This window comes from Aegilops tauschii, chromosome 6 (assembly GCF_002575655.3).
Source record: "Aegilops tauschii subsp. strangulata cultivar AL8/78 chromosome 6, Aet v6.0, whole genome shotgun sequence".
Taxonomy (NCBI): domain Eukaryota; kingdom Viridiplantae; phylum Streptophyta; class Magnoliopsida; order Poales; family Poaceae; genus Aegilops; species Aegilops tauschii.
Genome location: NC_053040.3, coordinates 110,393,746 through 110,404,455, shown reverse-complemented (window position 1 = coordinate 110,404,455; position 10,710 = coordinate 110,393,746). Strand labels below are relative to the sequence as shown.

The window sequence follows — 10,710 nt, the reverse complement described above, 5'->3', positions numbered from 1 at the left end:
GCTAGCGGATCTTTGCAGCCTGCTGGCGAACATCTTTGTAGCCCCTCCCAGTCACCCGACGAGTTTTGCGGCCGGAATCGAACAGCAAGCCGCGGAAGCTAGCGAACCGGCGGCTGGCGGCCAGTGTAGCTCATACGATCCGTCGGTCTGCGACTCAGAGCTAACTCTCCCAGTCCTCTATTTTATTTTTGTCCTCGCTTAGAAATTGTGGTGGAGTTAACCACCATTATTTGTAAAGGCAAAAGCAAAGTTAGAGCTATAATAACCAGTCAGCGAAGAGGCCCATTTGTTATACCGGCAGCCATCTTCGTAGAGCTCTTAACAAGTTTGCTAGCTAGAAAAGCAAACATCATGTACCTGTATTGGGCAGCAAGCTAACAATATGCAGATTACCTTATCCATTGCATACATAATACAAGATCATATTACAGTTGAAGTGGGCTTAGCCAAAATATCTGAATAATACTAACTGATCATATAGCACTCCAACCCCGAAGAACACACCAAATGCAATCGCGAAGATGATCTTTTCGCTGCATTTTTTTGCAGAGATGATGGAGACGGGAGCTGCTTCACTTGAATTGCAATGGTTAGTAAGCACAGAGCCGCACAGCTTTGGGTTCCCGTCAAAACTAGAAGCCTGAAACGTGCTCAGCTGCCCTTCTGCTGGAATAGATCCTTCTAGGTCGTTGTCAGAAACGTTGAATCGCGAAAGGAAGTGAAGATTCTCCAACGGCACAGGGATTGCACTGGTGAGATGGTTATTAGACAAATCTGCCCCTGGAGGTTCGTGAGCTTGCAGATTGATTGTGGGATCTCTCCATAAAAGTTGTTGAAACTCAAGTTTAGGTAAGTGAGTGCTTTCAGATGACCAATCTCTTGGGGGATCATACCTGTGAATTTATTCTTACCGAGATTCAGCCCTTTGGGCCAAGCACTGCCCATGCGGTACTGAAGTTTAGCATTGGCGCCGTCCACATAAATTGGTAGGTCAAGGAGGCTTGGGTCGAAATATATGGCAGGCTTGTCTGATTTTAGCATTGGCATCTCCATCAAGGTCATTGGAATTTTCCCAGTAAGACTATTGTTTGATACGTCCAGTCCGAAGAGGTGGTTTAGGGAGTTGATCCAGCTTGGTATTGGTCCGGTGAGTTGATTACTAGATAATAATAGTACCTTCAGACTTGTGAACTTCGATAACCAAGTAGGTATCCTTCCAGTCAACGAACAATGATGCATGACTAGAAACTGAAGATTCTGAAAACCGTCAATGGTTTCATCTTGTGGCATGGCCTCATTCATGAAGTTTTTCCCAATAAGCAAGGTGCTAATGTTCCTGCAGCTCTTAAGGGCATGCAAAGCTTTCATGATATTTGTAAAGGAGTTACTACCAAGTGATAGGAAGGATAGATGCTTCAGATTGCCTATTCTTGGTGAGATCTCACCATGGAAATGGTTGCCCTACAGCCGCAGTGCAGTCAACATGCCGCATGAGTAAATGCTTTCTGGCACTATGCCACCGAGATGATTCATCATGAGATCTATACTTCTTAGATTCTGCAGGGTTGCAAAGTTTACCTTGCTTAGATCTCCACTGAAGTTGTTGATCTTCAGATCGATGGTTTTGAGATTTGTGCAATTGCCCAGAGTTGATGGCAGCTCGCCAGACATGTTGTTACCCAAATGAAGCTTCTCCAGCCTCCTGAGCTGACCTATCGATTCTGGGATGTTTCCACTGATCTGATTCCCTCCAAGGTCAAGAGTAGCTAGATTACTGAGTTTGACCATTTGTGCTCCATCAAGTTCTCCTTGCAAACCATTGTTGGGGAAGGAGAGGTACTCCAGCGAAGCAGTGTGCAAGATTTCAACAGGGAGAGTCCCACTTAGGTGGTTGTTACCGGCCTTGTGCACTTTGAGCTTGGAGCAATTACCTAGTGTGTTTGGAATGTCGCCACTCAATTGGTTGTGACAGAGGTCAAGCAAAGCAAAAGATGGCGAGCCAAGGCAAAGAGAAGACGGTATGTGCCCAGTGAAGCCGTTATTGCTGGCGTTGAACGCGATTAGATTCTTCATCATCTTCCATGTGGCTGATGGAAGTTCTGAGCTGAACTGGTTGCTTGAGACGTTGAGTACCTGCAGAGGCTGGTCTGTGGTGATCGAAGACAGCAGCTCTTGTAGCGTTCCATTTAGCCGGTTGAAGCTGACGTCAAGGGCGATGATGCTGCTGGAGGACATGAGCTCCAGCGGAAGGCCACTTGAGAAGGAGTTGTGCGAACGGTTGACATGCAGCAAGCCTGTGAGGTCGGCTAGAGATGGCAAGATGTGCCCTTCAAGTCCTTTAGATGCCAGGGAGATCTCAGTGACGGCCCCATCTCCATTGCAAATGATGCCTTCCCACTCGCAGCAGTCTGTCTCATGGCGCCACGACGCGGCGAGGGTGCCATCTCCCGACGTCCCAGCGAGGAACTGGAGAAGTGCATGCTTCTCCTACTCGGTGCATGAGGTGGTGGAAAGACCAAGGAGAGTAGCAGGAACAACTGCAGCACGGCCGGAGGAATGTTGAAGGGATGCATTGGTTGGTGTTTTTTCCTCCCCCTTCTTGTTTTTCTGTTGCTTGAAGAATGCATGTGGGGCTAGTACTATTTATCATCTAGCTGTAGCTTTATTATGCTAGGGTGTGCAGAACACCGTTCAGAAAATTCTGCAAGTCATGGATGCAGCCGGCTGCACAAAAGACAACGACACTAGCATGGAAATCAATAGCCATGACCCAGTTGACTTTGTCAAATCTTTCATGAGAATACTCTTTATTCATTAATGGAAGATTACACTACATATAGTAAGTAATTAAGCTGACCCCATGATCTTCTCTTTTTGCTTCATTGAACTAGTAAAAGGGAGTTACAAAAAACATTGGGTTTGTTATCTAGTACTCCCTCCGTCCGGAAATACTTGTCCTATTGTCAGAGTAATGGGCCACGGGTAGGCCAACCCGAGACCCAGAACCTTTCAAGACATCGGGGCTGGCTGCACCCCTCAAGGCACCAAGACGAAGTGCCGCCTTCTGGTGGCCGGCTGGAGGAATTGCTGGCTGCCCGTAGACGGCCGAGTTCTAGAAACCGGCATCAAGACAAGCCGACTCCTAGTGGGTGGCTTCCACAGAAGCCAGCCCCTAGCAGTCGGCCCGAGGCGCCCACGAAGCCTGCGCCCTCATCAAGAAAGACAAGAAAGGGGGTGGCTGCAGTATAGCCCATCCCTCCCAAATCCAGGGATGGGCGTGGCCACAGTGCACCGTACCAGCGGAGATCTCCGCCTGGCGCAGCACTGTTGCCACTCCACCCCTGACGTCACCACGAGCAGGCGCAGCCCTGCTCCCACGACGGTCTGTCGGTATGACCCAAGGACGACGGGCCCCACCGATCAGTGAAAGCCCGGAAGACGGCTAGAGCCCCACCAGTCGGATCCGAGGGAAGTCGGCCCCCAGCAGTCGGCCCGCCCCTTCCTCGGGACCCACGCGCCATCAACCAGACAAGACACAGAGTGGCTACAGTAATCGCCCGCCAGGCGGCGGGGATGTAGCCACGCTCCCTTGACCGAGCCTGCGTCATTAGCATCACGACTACAGTGATCAGCAGCCGACAAGACCCATGAGCGGCGCGGGCAGCCTGTCGGCTCCGTACCAGACCAGTCGGCGGGGCCCACCAGGCGGCGGGCCCCAGCAGCCGGCGGAGAAGCCGGCCACCAGAGAGACTGACAGTCGGGTCCTACACCCGGCCGGATTACTATTGTACCCCTGGGGGGTAGGCCTATATAAACCCCCCAGGGCACCCATGCAAAGGGTTCCGAACCTGTTAGAACTAGACTCACCCATAGAGAAAGGAGAGAGCTAGCCTTGCTCTCTTCCACCTCTAGCAAACAGCTCAAGGAGCACCATTGTACCACTAGTGCCTTAGTGATCATGCGGAGACCCCGTAGAGCAGGACTAGGGGTGTTATCTCCACGGAGAGCCCCGAACCTGGGTAAAGTTCGCCGGCGTACGTGTCTACGCCTCATCCCGCTTCCAGGCACCGGCGACGTTCTACTCGCTCCCACCATGATAAGCCATCCTTTGGCATATGTCGCACCCAACCCCCGACATTTGGCGCCCACCGTGGGGCGAGGTGCACCGTCGTCCGGAGACCTATTCTGGACGGTAACCCTATTCCTCCCTGGCGAGCGCAGCCAGCCTGGCACGCCAGACGGAGTCTGCGCCGACGCGCTGCACGGCGTGGAGGTCGCCTGCGCGGCGAGCTGCCTCGCCAATCTTGTCGGCGAGGTTCACCTCTCCGACGAGCCCGCGTCTGATGCGGGCACCGATGGCCCTGGGAGCCGCCTCGTCAGCCTCCTCGATCAGTTCCACGTCGCCAGCGAGCCTGCTGTAGACTTGGAATCTGTCCACCGACCTGATGCTTGTCGATTCCGACACTGCGTCGCTTGACGCGTTCCCCACCAACGTGGTGGTCTACGACGAGCCGCTTCCTCGCGTAGAGAGCGGCAGAAGCGCCGTCACGGAGGTGCTTGTCATCGGCCACAACGAGCACTCCAGCGGAGGTGCTCATGACCCACTCGATGCGGCACTGCAAGACCTGACGGCGCCTATTCCAAAAGACGCCGACGCCGAGATGCTGGAAGCATGCCGCGTCCAGCTCGTCGAGAGCGCCAAGAAGCTGGCCAACATGAGACGCCTATCGGAGGCCTACCAGCGCGAGATGGACCGCGCTGTGGGTGGCACGCGCGGCTCCTGGTGGGCCTAGCCGCATCAGCACTGTCCAGCAACGCGGCGTGGCCATCGCCAGCCTGTTCGGGGCGATCGCCCCGTCTACGCCACGCCTGCGGAGAACATACGAGCTGCCCAGGCGGCAACAGAAGAGCTGGACAAGTTCGAGGGCGAAGAGCGTCGCCAGATGGCGGAGCGCGTCCAGCGACTCCTCGACGCGGCTGCTGAGCAGCACGAGGCCGGCTGCCGCAGTGAGGCGCCCAACCGGCAGAATGACGGTCTGCCTCCCCGCCGAGACCAAGGCGCGACATCTCGGATGCCGACTGGTGGCGTCCGCGGAAGAAGAGACAAGGAGCCGGCTGCCAGCCGCAGCCGGACTCGCATCACCATCGAGCGCGACCAAGACGGCCGCCCAAGAGCAGTGGAACGACGGGATGACTGTCCGCCTCCTCCCCTCCGCAGGGAGAGGCGCGTCTCCCTGCCGCCCGTTGAGCACCCGACACTCGGTGACCGCCTTGGCCACCGAGAAGGAGTCGGAGAAAATGATGCCCGCCACCGGATCGACCGACTCAACCGATCCCTGGCGCTAGAAGAAGAAGATGAGCTGGGTCCGCCTTGTTTCGGCCCCCGCATTTGAGATGAGCCCTTTCCCAAAGGGTTCACGCTCCCGAGAGATACGCCCAAATACACCGGCTCCGTAAAGCCGGAGGACTGGCTGGTCGACTACTCCACAGCCGTCAGCATCGCAAACGGCAACAAGCGCGTTGCCGTGAAGTACGTTCCGCTCATGCTCCAGGGCACGGCCCGGACATGGCTGAACAGCCTGAAGCCCCGCAGCATCAACAGCTGGGTTGACTTCACCGAAGCCTTCGTCCGCAACTTCACCAGCACTTACAAGCGGCCGCCCAAGCCCCGACAGCTCTCCTTGTGTGTCCAGGGCCCCAAGAGTCGACTCGCGACTACCTCACACGCTGGGCCGAGCTCCGCAACTCTTGCGAGGGCGTGCATGAGGTGCAGGCCATCGAATACTTCACCGTCGGGTGCTGAGAGGGCACCCTTCTCAAGCACAGCCTCCTCCGCGACGAGCCAGCAACCCTCGACGAGCTCCTGATCATAGCAGATAAATACGCCACAGCCAACTCCTCCATGAAGGCAGAGATCCAAGTTGATGCATCTGGCAAAGTGGCTCCTCCAGCTCCTCGAGCCCCGGCTGGTGACACCAGTCGGCGTCAGCAACCCAACGACAACAAACGCAAGGCCGCGCAGCCAGCTTCTACAAGCCGGCAGGTGGCGACAGTCGAAGACCAGCAGCCGGAAGGGCAGCCTCCGTCCAAGCGCCAGAAGGGCGGCAAGCCCAATTGGCTGCCTGCTTTCCCGTATGAGCAGACTCTTGATGCACCCTGCAAATTTCACAGCGGCGTGAAGCCGTCCAACCACACCACTCGGAAGTGCCATTGGCTCACCAGGATCGCCAAGGGAGACGGCCTTCTGCCTCCTCCGCCTGCTGGGCAGCCGCCTCCTCCCCCACCCCAGCAGCCGGCAGTTCGACCGGTCGGAGCCATACAGGACGAGTATCCTGAAGAGCACGGAGCTTATGTCGTGTTCACCAGCGTGGCCGACAACAAGCACAGCAGACGGCAACGACAGCAAGAAGTAAATGCAGTGGCATCAGAGACCCCCGAGTTCATGCATTGGTCCGAGAAGCCCATCAGTTGGAGCAGAGCCGACCACCCGGAAGTAATGCCCAATCCCGGCTCCTATGCCCTGGTTCTGGATGCCACCTTTGCCACAGAGAGGCGAGCTGCTCGCTTCTCCCGAGTCCTGATAGATGGCGGCAGCAGCATCAACATCCTGTACAAGGATACCATGGAGAAGTTAGGAATCAAACAAAGGCAGCTTCAGCCCAGCCGGACTGTATTCCATGGCATAGTTCCTGGCCTTTCCTGCTCACCAATCGGCAAGATCCAGATAGACGTCCTCTTTGGAGATAAAGATCATTTCCGCCGAGAGCCAGTCTGGTTTGAGGTGGTGGACCTTGAGAGCCCATACCATGCACTACTTGGCTGGCCTGCTCTGGCCTAGTTCATGGCGGTCCCCCACTATGCTTACCTCAAGATGAAGATGCCGAGTTCCAAGGGAATTCTGACCATAGCAGGGGACTACAAGAAGTCGTTCGCCTACGCAGCAGATAGCAGCCGGCTGGCCGAGTCCCTTGTGATCGCGGCCGAGAAGCGGCTCCTTGACCGGGTTGTGGCGATGGCAGGCAAACAGCCGGAAATGTCACCCAATCCCAAGGAGTCGGAAGCCGAGGGCTCGTTCAAGCCGGCCAAAGAGACAAAGAGGATACCCTTGGACCCGGAGCACCCGGAGAGGCACGCTGTCATAGGAGCAAATCTTGACAGCAAATAGGAAGGCGAGCTCGTCGATTTCCTCCGTGAGAATCGGGACATCTTTGCATGGTCACCTAAAGACATGCCGGGTGTTCCGACGGATTTCGCTGAGCACAAGTTACATGTCCGGTCCGATGCCAAACCAGTCAGGTAGCCCTTGCGCCGCCTGTCAGAAGAGAAGAGAAGAGTCATTGGAGAAGAGATAGCCCGGCTGCTAGCAGCCGGCTTCATCATGGAAGTGTTCTTTCCAGAGTGGCTGGCCAACCCAGTCCTTGTGCTGAAGAAAAACAGGCAGTGGCGCATGTGTATTGATTACACCAGCCTCAACAAAGCCTGCCCCAAATACCCATTTGCTTTGCCGAGAATTGACCAAGTGATAGACTCCACAGCCGGATGTGAGCTGTTGAGTTTTTTGGACGCATACTCAGGGTATCACCAGATCAAGCTGAACCTGGTCGACAGGCTGAAGACCGCTTTCATCACACCATTTGGAGCCTTCTGCTACTTGACCATGACGTTCGGCTTGAGGAATGTCGGCGCCACGTTTCAACGTTGCATGCAGAAGTGCCTCCTCAAGCAACTCGGCAGGAACGCCCACGTTTTATGTGGATGATGTTGTGGTGAAGACGGAGAAGCGTGGAACGCTGCTAGAAGACCTCAAGGAGACCTTTGAGAACTTGCGCCGATTTCAAATCAAGCTCAACCCGGAGAAATGCGTCTTCGGAGTACCAGCCGGCCAGCTTCTTGGCTTCCTGGTCTCAGAGCGGGGCATAGAGTGCAACCCTGTGAAGATCAAGGCCATCGAGAGGATGGAAGTACCCACCCGACTGCTCGACGTACAAAAGTTCACCGGCTGCTTGGCATCCATCAGCCGATTCATCAGTCGGCTGGGTGAGAAGGCTCTTCCCCTGTACCAACTCATGAAGAAGACCACTTTTTTCGAGTGGAACGACAAGGTGGACGAAGCTTTTCTCCAGCTCAAGAAGATGTTGACCACTCCGCCTGTCCTGGCGGCTCCGACTCCTAAGGAGCCCATGCTCCTCTACATCGCCGCCACCAGCCGGGTGGTCAGCACAGTCATAGTGGTAGAGCGCAAGGAAGAAGGCAAGGCACTACCAGTCCAGAGACCGGTGTACTACCTGAGTGAAGTGTTGTTAGCCTCCAAGCAAAACTACCCCCACTATCAAAAGATGTGCTACGGCGTGCACTTTGCCGCCAAGAAATTGAAGCCGTATTTTCAAGAGCACCCAATCACTGTGGTCTACACGGCTCCACTCGCCGAGATCATTGGAAGCCGAGATGCTTCAGGCCGAGTGGCCAAATGGGCCATAGATTTGGCCCCCTACACCATCTACTACCAGCCTCGTACCGCCATCAAGTCACAAGCACTGGCCAACTTCCTCGTCGACTGGGCCGAGACCCAGTACCTGCCGCCAGCGCTGGACTCCACCCATTGGCGAATGCACTTTGATGGTTCCAAGATGCACACCGGTTTAGGAGCCGGCATCGTCCTCACCTCTCCCAAAGGCGACAAGCTCAGATATGTGCTGCAAATTCACTTTGCCGCCTCCAACAACATCGCTGAATACGAGACACTCATTCACGGGCTCCGGCTTGCCAAGGAACTCGGCATTCGCCGGATCCTGAACTATGGTGACTCTGACTTGGTGGTCCAGCAGTCGTCGGGCGACTGGGACGCCAAAGATGCAAACATGGCGAGCTACCACTTCCTCGTACAGCAACTCAGTGGATACTTTGAAGAGTGCGAGTTTCTCCATGTGCCAAGGAATGACAATGAGCAAGCAGATGCCTTGGCACGAATCGGCTCCACCCGTCAAGCAATACCAACCGGCGTCGCCCTACAACGCCTCCTCAAGCCATCTGTCAAGCCATCGCCAGAGTCGGATTCCATCTTCGTGCCGGCTCCTCCTGAAGCAGTCGGATCCGACTTGAGAGCTCCAGCAGCCAGCCCGGGGGCCGCGGCAGGCGCACCCGGCCCGGGGACTTCAGAACCCGGCCCAGGGACTACAGCGGTCAGCCCGGGGACTTCAGAGCCCGACCCGGGGACTGCAGCAGTCGGCCCAGGGACTTCGTCGACCCAGCAAGCGGCAGCCGACTCCAACCCGCCGCCTCCCGGCCCAACCGCCCTCGTCCAAGTTGCAGTCCTAGCAGTCGAAGAAATTGCAGCACCTTCATGGGCCCAGCCCATCCTCAACTTCCTGGTAAACAAAGAGCTGCCAACTGACGAGATCTCGGCCCGGCAAATGCAACGCCGGGCAGCTGCATACACCATAGTCAACAGAGAGCTTGTGAGGCGCAGTGTCACTGGTGTCTACCAGCGTTGCGTGGAGCCGGAGCAAGGCCAAGCAATCCTCAAAGACATCCATCAAGGCGAGTGTGGTCACCACGCGGCTTCAAGAGCACTTGTCGCCAAAGCTTTCCGCCATGGTTTTTTCTGGCCGACTGCTCTAGAAGACGCCAAAGACTTGGTCCAGAAATGCAAAGGGTGCCAGAAATTCCGCTCCAAGCCACATCAGTCGGTTTCTGCCCTCAAGACTATTCCCATTGCCTGGCCCTTTGCTGTCTGGGGCCTGGACATGGTGGGACCATTCAAAACAGCACGAGGTGGCATGACTCATCTGCTTGTCGCGGTGGACAAGTTCACCAAGTGGATAGAAGCAAAACCAATCAAGAAATTGAATGGTCCGACTGCTGTAACTTTCATCTCCGACATCACCATCCGGTATGGCATACCACACAACATTATCACCGACAATGGCACGAACTTTGCCAAAGGCGCCTTGGCCCGTTTCTGCGTGACGCAGGGCATCCGACTAGACTTAGCGTCCGTTGCCCATCCGCAGTCAAACGGCCAGGTGGAGCGAGCAAACGGCCTCATTTTATCCGGCATCAAGCCCCGACTGGTCGAGCCTCTGGAGTGTTCGGCCGGCTGCTGGCTCCACGAGCTGCCAGCCGTCCTCCGGAGCCTGCGCACAACTCCGAACAAGTCAACCGGCTTCACGCCTTTCTTCCTCGTCTACGGTGCCGAAGCCGTCATCCCAACGGACATAGAATTCGACTCCCCTCGAGTCACCATGTACACCGAAGAGGAGGTAGAGGAAGCACGTCAAGACGGCGTCGATCTGCTGGAAGAGGGCCGGCTGTTGGCACTCAGCCAGTCCAGCATCTACCAGCAGAGCCTGCGCCGATACTACAACCGGAAGGTCAAGCCGAGATCCTTCCAAGAGGGAGAACTTGTGCTCCGGCTGATCCAGCGAACAGCCGGCCAGCACAAGCTCTCAGCGCCTTGGGAAGGCCCCTTCATCATCAGCAAGGTGTTGGTCAACGAATCCTACTACCTGATCGACGCTCAGAAGCCCCGCGCGCGCAAGAGGGACGACTCTGGCAAGGAGACAGAGCGGCCATGGAATACAAATCTCCTCCGAAGATTTTACAGTTGATGCAGTATGTACCATGCTATCTTTTGTATTAAAGTACGAAGACTCTGAGTCCCCCGAGAAGAGCTCGGGGACTGCCCTCTTTTATCTATATGATAAGAATTAT

General features: G+C 55.7%; 1 pseudogene; it reads right to left on the bottom strand.

Moving 5' to 3' along the window:
- Positions 1 to 442: 442 nt before the first annotated feature.
- LOC109787482 (receptor-like protein EIX2) lies at positions 443 to 2,573 on the bottom strand (annotated as a pseudogene).
- Between the last annotated feature and the right edge of the window lie 8,137 nt (positions 2,574 to 10,710).